The sequence below is a fragment of the Panulirus ornatus genome, chromosome 1 (assembly GCF_036320965.1).
Source record: "Panulirus ornatus isolate Po-2019 chromosome 1, ASM3632096v1, whole genome shotgun sequence".
NCBI lineage: Eukaryota > Metazoa > Arthropoda > Malacostraca > Decapoda > Palinuridae > Panulirus > Panulirus ornatus.
The window spans coordinates 81,164,503-81,177,838 of record NC_092224.1 but is presented as its reverse complement, the minus strand read 5'-3'; the positions used below and the strand labels follow the sequence as shown (position 1 = coordinate 81,177,838).

Below are 13,336 nucleotides of genomic sequence, written 5' to 3'. Positions count from 1 at the left end.
CCCCATCATCTACTCCCACTCCACCTCGTCCTCAGAGAAGCATAAACACGGAGGAGCAATACAAACACAATAGACCAATATAAACACCGTAGCTGTGTCAGCGGTAGTGAAGACACTGCCCGCACCTTTGATTAGTGTGAGGAAAGGAAGAAGGGTCGGTCTATTGTGGTCTCTGAGTGGCAAGTACCAGTAGTGATTTTTTTCTTCTTCCTCCTCCGCCTCTCTTCCTTTACGGTTAGTTGAGGGAGCATAATAGAGAGGGGTGAAGGAAGGAGAGATAATAAGACGGAAGAAGGGAGAGGGGTGTCGAAAGAAGAGGGAGAGAGAAGCCGACACAGGAATTTTGATGTTTTCAGACACATATCCTCACAGCAAAACGCTCCAGCCTTTCCGACCTTATCTTAAGCATCTTGTTCGTAGACGCTGACAACACTTTTTCTTGGCTGCGCATAGTGTTTCACGTGCTTTGACGCAGCTTTGTAAGTCATCAGTGACGACCTGTTACAGTCTTTCAGTCAACTCTCACAAACGATGTGAATTGCAGTAATACCTATCATTCGCATCCGCTTTCACCCATCCCGTCTTCTCAGGGTCTTTCATCCATTCCGGGTTGAATGTCTGTTGGTACCATACCTTTGGACTTTCCCTCGGAGGTGTGCCGCTCCCCCTTAGGTCCAGTATTCACCTCATGCAATCATTGTTCTCACGATACACCAGTCTTAGTCCCACACGAATCCCACAAGAGGTCTCTCGCGTGACTGAAGAAGTATACCAAGTTGTATGGCTAGCTGATGGCTAGCCCCACCACCAGCCCTGTACCACAATATACTACGTTGTATGTAGGTCTGTTGGTTGGTTCCAGAACCAGCCCTGTACCACAATATACTACGCTGTATGTAGGTCTGTTGGTTGGTTCCAGAACCAGCCCTTGTACCACCGTGTACTACGTGGAAATGGGACTGGGGGAAACCTTTCCAAACCACAGGTCCTGGACGCCTGAGTTGTCGTGTTCCCTACGGGGGTTGTTGTTGTTGTTGTTGTTGTTGTTGTTGATAATGCTTATTAGAATTCGCAGATTCTCCCAATTTTAGCTCGAATTAGTGACATATAGAAATTCAGCACATGTCCTCGTGCCAAGAAGTGGAAAAGTTTTTTTCGCCTAAACCTTAGAAAACTTTGCATTAACGGCGTCAGGGAACGGATCAAATGCTATGCAGGCGTCCGGTCACGGACACGTACGTCCATGTCCATGAACGTGAGTGTACACCAGTCACGAGAGGCGGCTGTATGAAAGGATACTCTAAGAGTATAAACCAAACCAACAATATCATTTCTTAGCGTTTCGTATCACATTATATACAACGTCTGTTGATAATAAGAAATGCTTCGGAAATCCCAAGATCAGAGGGGCATTTTGCTCATAAAATGCCAAGATCCCAAGACTGGGCCTAAGATCCCAAGATCATTGGGGAAATATGCCAAGAAGTGGCAGTACTGGGCCTCTCACAGTTGAAGAATGATGTGAAGATCTTAAAGAAAATGGAGTTGATAGCAGCAATGATAGTAAAGATGATAGAAGTAGGAGGTAAATCACGAGAAAGATGATGAATGGGATAATGAACAAAGAAATAAATAGCGGTGATGAAAGAAATTATGTCAGTGCATAGAACAAGGAGAAGTAAGAAACCTGAAATAAAAGGAAAAGGAAATAACACCAAAAGACCAAAAGATCCAAGAACAGAAAGAGAAAAGTATGACACAATCAGAAAGTAGAAACAACGAAAACAAACTGATGCAAATTAAAAAAAAGAGGAATAATGAGTTACGTACATTTTGTTTCAACTTCATCTGTGTACAGAACCGAGCTTACATTTTGTTCTTCGTTAACAGATCCATTAGCTATTCTTTTGCAATCTGAACAGCAGCGAAGTGAATTATTCTAGACCTTATGTGAATGTATCCGTAAAACCTCTTTATCTTGGGCACCTGAGCAAAAGGCTCGTCAGTGTATGCTCACGTGCTTGTATCTTAATTCTACCTTTATCATCAGGGAAGTTATGGATGAGAAAGGCTTGCTTGGGTCAAACGTAAGAGAATAGAAAATTGGTTACCACAGAAAATGGAATCTATTTGTGAGGCAAATACAGGTCTAATCACAGGATCACTTGATATACAGTTCAAATGATCATTGTTCGTAATCAAATACTCAGTCCATTGGTTTCTCGGATGTTTCCAAGCTTGTGTGTCGTCTAGAACTATGTATTCAGAATGAGAGTGAGTAAAAAATAGCCGCGAGCATAAAGTCTGTTAAGCAAAATCATTGAAACGTGTGTTTACACGCTTGAAACCACTCTGCAACACCTTGTACTTGCAGCGCAACATCAGCTATTAAGAAAAAAAAAAAAGACGATCTGGGTACAATAACTCCTTATCTTGTTTTATTGCGGTACCGCGTCCACTTATCTTGAGAGAGGCGGTGGGTACCGCGCCTTGGGAATTGCCTTGAGGATATAAATCGACTACTTCTCTCTTCTCTGTTTTGTACTGTTTCCCCGCCGTGTACTTACCATGCACGACATACTCACCCCGCCAGGTGGAGACGTGGGTGGGGGTTTCGGATAGGTGGAGGCATTGGTGGGGGGGGGTTGATGACCCTGACCTGTGCAGCCGAAACATGGAGGTCAAGATATCCAGGTTGTGGAAATGAGCTGTTTGAAAGGTGCGGGTGGTGTGACTAGGTGGGATGAAGGAAGTAATGACGGGGTGTGTATGAGAGATACGGTATGGCTGGGAATGCAAAGGGAATCACTTATGGAGTGGTAGAGTGGGTGGAGCGTAATACTTTGAGGTGGTCTGGACATGTGGAAAGAATTGCGAGACTGGGGAGTTTGCAAGGAATGTGTACGATAGTACGATTAAAGGGGTTGGTGTAAGAGGAAGACCACCTGTGACCCGGAGAAATAGAGTGGAAGATTACTGGAGGGAGAGAAATGGTGAAAGAGAATATGCATGGTATGTAAGGACAGGGATAAGTGGAGACCCTTTTGCTGTGGCCACCCCTGGAGGGATCAGCCGTCAGAGATATAGACGGACAGATGGATAGACGTCAGTGTTCAGGAGATGGAACCCCGCGAGTGTAAAACCCCCCTCCCGTGTACAGGACAAATACGTAACTACATCTACCGTCCCTTAAGGGCCACGCCCCACAGCAGTACAACATTATTTAGACTGCTATACCACATGCATACCCATCTGTGCCCCTCATGGACTATAACCTCTCTTTCCACACATTCCTATGTGGGAAATTGAAGTATATAACAGACAGGCAGACGCTCATATACACTGGGGAAGCATGTCATGTGTACAGATAAAAAAGAGTAAACAGTTAACTAAACTTCCGGTAAGGAGAGCTAATATTTGCCTCCAGTGGTCATCTTGCCTCCAGCCTCAGGATACGACAAGAAAAAAGAAGCTACACATGAGAACCGACACATTTTCCTTCACACACTGCATATACCTCGGTTGTTACACATGCTCACTGAATCAGAACAACGCAAAAGAATCATCACCTGAACATAGAAAAATAAGAAAAATGGTGGAATACATGGGACTGACTTGTCAAGTTACGTAGATATAAGTGTAGAAAACGAGGATGAATTCGTGCCGTTGACACTCACATACTTACGCATGGAACTGAGGTTTCTGGTCCACGTTTCGTATGGTCGCTTCTTCGTTTTCATTTACACTTAGATCGACTGGCCTTTTGAAGAACCTCCAGAGCTGGAGGTACAGCTCTCACTCGTAGTTCAAGACAGGTTCTGCACCCGATGCCCATCTCCTTCTGTATCCACGAAGTCTGACTCTCCCGTCCAGTGCTGAAGTTCAGAAATGCACACGAGTGCTGTATGACAGGGAGGCAGCTGCTGCCGCGGAAGGGAAGGCTGTGCACCTGGACAGTAGTCATGCTTCCAGGATACCGCAGGTAAAGTGGCTATAAGGCAGGGTATCCTTGCCTTTACCAGGACGGCCTCCACATTAACCAGTGAGGCCCCCACTCGCCAGTAAAGATTATCTCATCCTTTCGTTGCTTCACCAGGGAACATTTCAGGCTTGTTTCTTGTTAGCAGACTTGACTCAACTTCTTACACTGGTCTAGAGGGTTCTGCTCGTGTGGGCTGTGAGTATGATGGCCATCACAATGTCCTGACCTATTGATGCAGTCTTCAGTCGTCTCATCTCTTCAGTAAACAGTGTTCCCCAGTATTGGACGCAGGGAATTGGGTATAAATGCACTGATGTTGTTTTCAGGCGAGAGACGCAACGTTTTGGAAGTCTACAAACATCTCATGTCTCACATGATCAGATCTGTCGTTGTTCTAAGTAATTCTCGTCTTCTCACAGCATCGGAGTCAGTCCCTTTTGGATATCCGTGAAAGCTTTTAATAGAACTGGTGCTCTGCTTCAGAATGTCAGCACATTAGCCCGTCCACTGATGCTGTTCATGGCGATGATATTTAACCAAAATGTACTTCAAGCTTTCCCTTCCATATTCTCAATAGTGTGCATGTGGGCAACTTCGCTGCAGTCCTCTCCCATCTTCTCCATAAGGTCGTTGACTTATCTGCTTGATCATCGTTTTCCACCCGCCTCTGGTGATGCTTCCTCTCAAGCAGCCCCAGGCTCAACTTGAGCGTCCTGGTTTACCTTGGCTTGCAGAGAGGGCCGCCGGCAGTGACTGCCGCCCTTGGCTGCATGTTGGTGTTACCAGGCGTGGTAGTCAACATCATCTGGCACACAAAGACCTTGTGCATATTTATCCCCGCTCTTCGCCAACGCCTTCAACAGGTGACTGTGAATATCGGCAGCTTCTATATGGAATATACCAGCGCCCCGTCTTCTTTCCTGAGCGAGTGGGAGGGATCACTGAACAAATAATTAGTGCTTAGTGAATCTGAAGGTAGCTTTGGATGAGGGAAGGCTGTGGCATACGGTGGTTTATGGTAGATAATGGAAGTTAATATTCGTACTGTGTGTCGTGACATCGACACTGGACAGCAGACACGGGGATGGTGCCTTTCCATATACCAGGCTACTGATACCACTCCATCCTTCCTGTCGATGAACCAGATCTATCGCCCTAACATCTCTCTCTGTTGCTTCCACATCCCGTAGTGATACAGGTATCTGAAAGAGAAACATTTAAAGCATTACGATACTGTCTCAAATATCGGTGTTCAGTCACATGAAAGATAAATCCACACACACACACACACACACACACACACACTTTTCTTTTTCAAGGAGGGCCACAAGTGGTTGGTCTCGACGGTGGGAAAAGACTGACTCACAATAGTTGGTTGACTGTTCGTCTCTTTTAAGTCCCCGTGCAACGACAACACGACACCTGCGTTACGATGGTTACACCGCGAGTGAAAAGGCTCCTTCGGGCGAGGCTGTATCGCCGACGTAAAATCTCGTAGAGGAACTTTTCATTCCCATGGGTTCGTCCTTCCCCTGCTACTGATCGTAGTGAGCCTTGAAGCTACAGTAGCCCCTGGAGAAGGGGTCAAGATGTATAATAATGATATATATATATATATATATATATATATATATATATATATATATATATATATATATAATTCGAAATTCCCTACGTTTTCTGTGCGTGCCTGATATGCAAATTCCCCGAAACGAAAATGGATTCATTTAAGTGTGCCGACGGGTTGTACGCCGCCTCTCCGGCAATTTCCTGCTGACCAAGTTAAAAGGTCTTCATCTGCAGCACAAAGAAGATACCAGGAGATAACGCTACGTAATTTCTTTACCCTCTATTCCTCCGTTTTTGTTTGTTCTTCTCTTGAGTAAGCGTTGCATTATGATCAAATAGCGACGAACCTTCGTATACGACAGTGATAAATATTCTATGAACTTCAGCAGCGCAAAACTTGCAATATTTTTTTACATTTCTTTCTCTAAACTTCCCTCGTTTCCCCACTTATGCTACATTTCAGAGCACTTGCAGCCGCCCTTAACCCTGCAATAACATGGAGGACTTTGGCCATAACCGTATCCTCCACTTTGTTCTGGGACACACACACACACACACACACACACACACACACACACACACACACACACACACACACACACACGTCCGTAATGAACATTACAAAATCAGCCTCACGGAAGCTGTGAGTGTTGTATAGGTTTCGTGACTAAGTCCCTCATGAGGTGGCTGATCCGTGGCTGCTGGGGGGGGGGGGGGGGGGGTGATTCGTCCCCGTGTGTGCGGAGTTTTGCTGCTTCCAGTGGGTGTGTGTGTGTGGTTGGGATGTGTCCTCCTAATCCCTCTCTCTCTCTCTCTCTCTCTCTCTCTCTCTCTCTCTCTCTCTCTCTCTCTCTCTCTCTCTCTCTCTCTCATCACCAGGATGTGAATTAAAAGCCACAAGCCATATTGACACCCTCCAGCTTTCGCCTTTGTCCCATCTACTCCTTTCCATCCCTCGTGATATAGTTTACCTTTTTTTTATATAGCGACGTATATAGACGGGGTGAAATGCACCCGAGTCATGGCCATCTCGAGTGAGAATTTAAGAAAATAAAAGGAATATGAAAATAATGTTGAAAATGTTAATGAGCTCTTCATGTGTTCGTAGACCTGACCCTAGAGGGCTGAACGGTTATGAGGTGAAGGAAGGATGGAAAATGAAGAGAAGAATTACACAGGTTCGTTGTTTGAGGAAAGGAGATGTGATAATGATCAGTCCTCGAATGGCTGGTTTCCACACAAAAGCCATGGGAAGCATCGGCCAGACGCGTGACACGTGTCCAAGCTTTGGTGGCAGGGATACATGCAGACAGCTCCCCGAAAGCTACAGCCAAAATAAAAGCTATAGAACGGAGAGAAGGGAACAAAATCGAAAGGACAGAAAGGAATGGTTTGAGGGAGGTGATGCCGGGAGAATGTATGAAACGGGAGGCACTGGATTAGTAGAGGTGGAGGAAGGACCCCCACTTGTTATATAGGCAGTAGTCCATAATGTGGTGAATTCACTGACCGTAATATTGTCTTCCTTCTCTCCCTCTCCCTACAACCTCTCGCATCTTTAAGCGTCGGGTGTACAGACACATTAAGGAGCTATAATCAATTTGTGTCTCGATTACCATTTTCCTTTCATGTGAACCGGTCATGGTTTGGACATGTCTTTGCCCACACCTCGTCCATTACCATAAATATTACTTGGATGATTGCCCTCCTGGGTGTTTGTGTGTTTTCACTTAAATGATTGTATGTTTGTGTGCCCGTCAATGTGTTTATGTATATATTTCTATCTGCCTATGCGTCTGTTTGTTGCTGTTCCTGTGTGCATTCGTCTTATTCTTTGTGGCCGTACACAAGCACGGCCATTTCTTTTTAACCCCAATTTCTATCATACATTCCATTTTCATTTCTTTTGGTTGTTGTTGATGCACTCTCCTCTTTCCCATATATTCCTCCATTTACCTTGTCCTCTCTTGCTGTAATGCTATTCCCCTCATACCTTCTCTGGCTTTCTTATCATCATTTCCCCACTTGGTTCCTCGTTCCGTCCTGGAGATGATTGGTTCCCGCCAGTTTTCGAAGAATGGCTCACCGTCGTCACCTTGCAATGAATCCATTAAAAGTTGTGACTGTGTCTGGCCCGCCTGGAAGTGCCGGCAGCTCGTGTAGATGCCATGGGTGAGGAGTCTGCTGTTCTCTCTTGTGTCAACTCAAGAGTAAGATCAACTTCCTATTGGCCGCTGTTGTGGTGTGAGGGGTTTGAAGTAGCACTGTACAGACACCTCCAAAAGTTGACAAAGTCACATTTTCGTATAATATCGTGGATGTTTTTCTCTCAAGATCTTCTAAGTACTTTTCAATAGCACCTTTTTTTTTTCTCTCTCTGTTTCAGTCACGTAGCCTCCACGCTACTGACATACTGAGTTGCAGTGCATTTTTAGAGCCAGTGTATACTTCCAGAAGTTGCGAACAAATTCAAGTTCAATCTGATATTTTGGATATTGTGAATATCTTCCTCAAGATATTGTGAATATCTTCCTCTAGAATGTCAACCATCATATATTGTAAATGTCTCCTGCAAGATCTTCCGTCACTTTTCAGTGGTGTTTCCCTTGTCTTTGGCAACACCATCTTCACATTACCGACCCTGACTAAGGTGGCTTCCTCCTCCTCCACCTGGAGTTCCCAGTGCCACAGCTGGACTTCTGTTGTTAGCGTGGAGACGGGGAGCGTGTGTGAGCCAGGCTTCCCTCCTTGTGGACTTGGCTCTTGTCAACACGCCGCCTCCTCCCTGGTCGCTGGTTATGTTTGACGCTGACAGCCTTCCCACCCCCCCAACCCCGCCTGGTCGCTGGTTATGTTTGACGCCGGCAGTCTTCCCCGGCAGAGAAATGTTTCAGCTTTATTTTTCCCACGTGTTACCTGTATCGTCAATTCCTCAGCATTTGCGGTGTTTCTTCTCCCTCTGTTGCCAGTTTTAACTTCATCACTGCAGATGCGTTTTATTCTATTCAAATATTTATGTCTCCGTATGGAACCTTTGCTTCCCGTCTTTGTTTCTTGTGGGTTCTCTGGCTCTGAGTTTCCAATTTCGGTAACAACCCCGATTATTATTTTCTCCTGATACCCAACACATGTGCGGTACAGTACCTCTCGTATTTCTATAATTCCCTCGAAGTTTCGCACTTATTTCCTGTTTCCGCCTCATCATCTACACATAACCTTCACGAACCTCAGGTCACTGCTAACTTTGCTTATTATCAACTTCACATAACCTCAAGTTACCTCTAACTTTACTTATTATCAACTTCACATAAACTCAAGTTACCACTAACTTTACTTATTATTAACTTCACATAACCTCAAGTTACCACTAACTTTACTTATTATTAACTTCACATAACCTCAAGAACCTCAGGTCACTACTAACTTTACTTATTATTAACTACACATAACCTCACAAACCTCAGGTCACTGCTAACTTCACTTAATTCCTTAAGGCAACGATTTTCTCCGTGTCTACCTCGGCAAAATTGAACTGATCCCCTGAACAGATACTTTCTCTTGTTTCCCCTTTTATTCCAGTCCACTTATCTGCTCGGCATTTTTCTTACACCCTCCAAACTCTTCACGAGTGAAGCGTACGTTCTTCACAAAAATACAGGAGATTGAAATTCCATTGTGATGAGTCTCAGCGAAAATGCTCATAGCGGCGACCCAGCCAAGGCTCGCCATGATGTGTATGTGCTTAGAAGCAGATGGTGTGTGTAAACTACACGTGGATATACATAGGTTACATATCCACACACACACACACACACACACACACACACACACACACACTCGTCCTCCCCCTTTCTAGCACCCATCTTGTCAGTTAACTCTTACAACTTCTACCCATTCCATCATCTCTCTCTCTCTCTCTCTCTCTCTCTCTCTCTCTCTCTCTCTCTCTCTCTCTCTCTCTCTCTCTCTTGCCATTCTCTCCTTCATCACCAGCCTACACCTCTCCAGTACACATCGCTCCACCAGCATCCCCAGTTTAGTGTACTAAACCCTCCCATATACCCTCCTGGTCTCCACCAACCTCCCCTTCCTCCACCGCCCATCCACTTCTCCATCACACACCCACTTCTCCTCTTCCACAACTTCTTTATTCATCAAACACTCACTTCTCCACCACCCACCCATACACCTCTTCCACACAACCTCTTCACCAGGCACCACCACCCTCTCCAGTGCCTACCACTTGATCACCCACACACCACCTTTCCCACAAAGCCTCCCCGACACGACTCCTCCACCACACACTACCTCTTCCACACAGAGAGAGAGAGAGAGAGAGAGAGAGAGAGAGAGAGAGAGAGAGAGAGAGAGAGAGAGAGAGATTCTCCACCCACCCCTTTACCGTCTCACCTTATCACCTCCTCACAGCAATTTAGACTCAACAGCTCCACATCAGAGAGCTGGAACACGGGCCTCTCTCCCACTAATTAGTGTGAGCAGAGACGGTCCTGACGGAGGGGAAGAAGGAACCTCTTGTATTCTGTTTGAGAAGAGAGGTTCTCCTCGTTCCTGAACTGCGAAAGGACGATTATTGTGTTTGAGAGAGAGAGAGAGAGAGAGAGAGAGAGAGAGAGAGAGAGAGAGAGAGAGAGAGAGAGAGAGAGAGCACAGAACAGCAAAGAGGGAGGGATGCTAGGGAGGTATACGGGAAGCCACGTAAGCTACGATAGGAAAGGTAGAACAAAAAGAATATGAATGACGAAGGTTCTAGAAGCCAATGGTAAAGACAAATACAGAGAAAAAACACCCCGCTGAATCAGACCCCATTAACAGAGGAAGGTGGCGAGCGTGAGCGGCTGCGGAGCGGCAACAGCAGTGTGGTAAAATGGCCGTAATATATACAACCGTGAAACCCAGGTTAAGTTCCCACTTGCATTTCTTTGGCTGAAATATGGTCGCTAAGGGCAGGGAGGCACACCCTCCTCCCTGCAGCGAAAATGACTCACTGTTACACAGAAAACGAGACCCAAGAGATACACGCTCGACAAAGAGGAACCTCGGTAGTATGAAGTGTCAGCTGAATGTGTGGGTATTAGTCATGCTCGCTGAGTGTGACCACGGTATGGATGTGGCCACTGTGTGGATGTGGCCACAGTGTGGCTAAGTGGCCTCAGTGCGGCTAAGTGTAGATGTTGCTGCTGAGTGGATGTGGCAAAGTGTGGATGGTGCTGCAGTCTGGATGTGGCTGTGTGGATTAGGCTGCAATGTGGATGAGGTTGAATAGTGGATGGGACCACCGTCCACATGCGGCCAAACTGAGGATGAGGCTGCAGAGAGGATGTGGACACAGTGTGCTGTATTATCGATGTGGCCACAGTGTAGGCAAGGCTGCAGTGTGGTTGTGGCTGCGGTAATGGATCAGGCCACACCGTCAGTGTAGCCACAGTATAGATAAGGCTGTAGTGTGGATGTGGCCACAGTGTAGATGAGGCCTTAGTGTAGATGTGGCCACAGTGTGGATGAGGCCTTAGTGTAGGTGTGGCCACAGTGTGAATGAGGCCTTAGTGTGGATGTGGCCACAGTGTGGATGAGGCCTTAGTGTAGGTGTGGCCACAGTGTGAATGAGGCCTTAGTGTGGATGTGGCCACAGTGTGGATGAGGCCTTAGTGTGGATGTGACCACAGTGTGGATGAGGCCTTAGTGTGGATGTGGCCACAGTGTGGATGAGGCCTTAGTGTGGATGTGGCCACAGTGTGAATGAGGCCTTAGTGTAGGCGTGGCCACAGTGTGGATGAGGCCTTAGTGTAGATGTGGCCACAGTGTGGATGAGGCCTTAGTGTGGATGTGGCCACAGTTTGAATGAGGCCTTAGTGTGGATGTGGCCACAGTGTGAATGAGGCCTTAGTGTGGATGTGGCCACAGTGTGGACGAGGCCTTAGTGTAGATGTGGCCACAGTGTGGATGAGGCCTTAGTGTAGGTGTGGCCACAGTGTGAATGAGGCCTTAGTGTAGGTGTGGCCACAGTGAATGAGGCCTTAGTGTGGATGTGGCCACAGTGTGAATGAGGCCTTAGTGTAGGTGTGGCTACAGTACAGGTCTACAAGGGTGGCAGGGAGGAGGCAGACTAGTGGCAACCTGTGTCGTGGGACATTTCCCCCCTCTGGAGGGTTTGGCTAGGCTTCGTCCCAGTGACAACACCCACGGATTTGATTCAGCCTTAAATGTTAGGGTTTTGTGATACAGATCCCATAGGAACATTGACATCATTTTCATAAGCAGATGATTTTGAATGTTCGAAAGCACATATTGAATATTTAGCCCCTGTAGCTGATGAAGTTGCATCGTCTAAATCAAACCAATAGCATTTTTCCTCATGCAAATGTGTCTCATTATATATCAGGCTCGTTAATGCATCTACACTCCATCTGCTGTCGCAGTTAAAGACGATATTTGTAAATTCAAACACAAAGGATTTATACTGTTCAAGCATAATGTACGTATTAACGTCTGAAAAATATTTCTTGAAATTCAGGATCAATTAACGTCATTAGAGGAGCCGAAGATATAAATTTCCCGAGTGTGTTCACAGTCAAAGACACAATACCTTTGATATGACCAAGACGAGATGGAGGAGAGACCGTGGAAAGTAATGAGATCGTTAAACCACATAAAGGATCTAAATCTGTATAAGATACAAGATCCTGATGGCGCTTAGCCTTAGGGATTCCAAGAGCACACACAAGCACTGGATAGGCCGCATGAGGTGTTTTTAAGCTACTGGACTGTAGAGGATGCAGCACATAGAAGGGTGGGAAAGAGAGAGTGTGTGTGTCGTGCCCGTGTATAAGAAAGGTTATAGAGAAAATGCGCCACAGTACAGGCCAGTATCACTGACGACCACGACTCTAGACCAAAAGATCAGGGATCAGATGGATCACTGGCTATGGAAACATGTTCTAGAGTGAGGAAGCCACATGGATTCAGGGGAAAGAAATCTTGAATTTTGAATCTTCTGAATCCTTACGGCAGAGTGACCAGCAGCCACGAGAAAAGAATAGATTGGTTGATTCTTTTTTTTTTTTTTACTCCCAGACTCTGATGACACTATTCCGCCACAACAACCTGCGTAGAAATAGATGTCGAGGCGGGTATCTGATGGGAGGATCTATCGATGGATTGAGAATTACCCAAAAGAATAGAGACAACAGACGGAATGTGTCAGAAATCTCATTTCAATCTCATAAGGGAATAACCTCCCTGACAGGGTTCTGTCATAGGGCCACCGCTATTCCTGATCTGAGTACAATTACGTAGTCGAAAAACATTGTTCTATCTGTCTTATTGTCACCTCACGAAACGTCCGACTTCTCGCTTCAAAGGAGTCCATCCCGTCGGCGCTAGTGGGTCTAGCTTAGCTTTGAAGCTTCATTAACTCCTAGAGAGGGAGTCCTAGATATTATCTTTTATTATACCTAATCGCTGTTTCCCGCGTCAGCGAGGTAGAGCCAGGAAACAGACAAATAATGGCCCATCCATTCATAGACACATATGTACACATAGACGCCCATACACGCACATGCACATACATGTACATAGACGTATATATATACACATGTACATATTCATACTTGCTTGCCTTCATCCATTCCTGTCGCTACCCCGCCACAAATAGGGAAATGTGTGGAGCGAGAGGTCATTAACCTGAAAGGGCGAAAATGGGTGTTTTGAAGGCACAGTAGTACCAACGATGTTATGTTCATGCGAGGTGTAAAATGGGTATGTTTT

At 45.9% G+C, this 13,336-nt stretch overlaps 2 protein-coding genes across 6 annotated transcripts in view; one reads left to right on the top strand and one right to left on the bottom strand.

Annotated features, from left to right (window-relative positions):
• LOC139750180 (protein ABHD18) overlaps positions 1 to 13,336 on the bottom strand; it is a 429,672-nt gene that overhangs the window by 70,395 nt on the left and 345,941 nt on the right. For all 5 annotated transcript variants that reach the window (XR_011713095.1, XR_011713094.1, XR_011713098.1 and 2 more), the window contains one exon: positions 3,686 to 5,184. The gene's annotated coding sequence lies outside the window, so the exon portion shown is untranslated. The remainder of the gene's footprint in view (positions 1 to 3,685; positions 5,185 to 13,336) is intronic.
• LOC139750253 (uncharacterized) overlaps positions 1 to 13,336 on the top strand; it is a 427,080-nt gene that overhangs the window by 272,587 nt on the left and 141,157 nt on the right. The gene's annotated exons all lie outside the window — the stretch shown is intronic.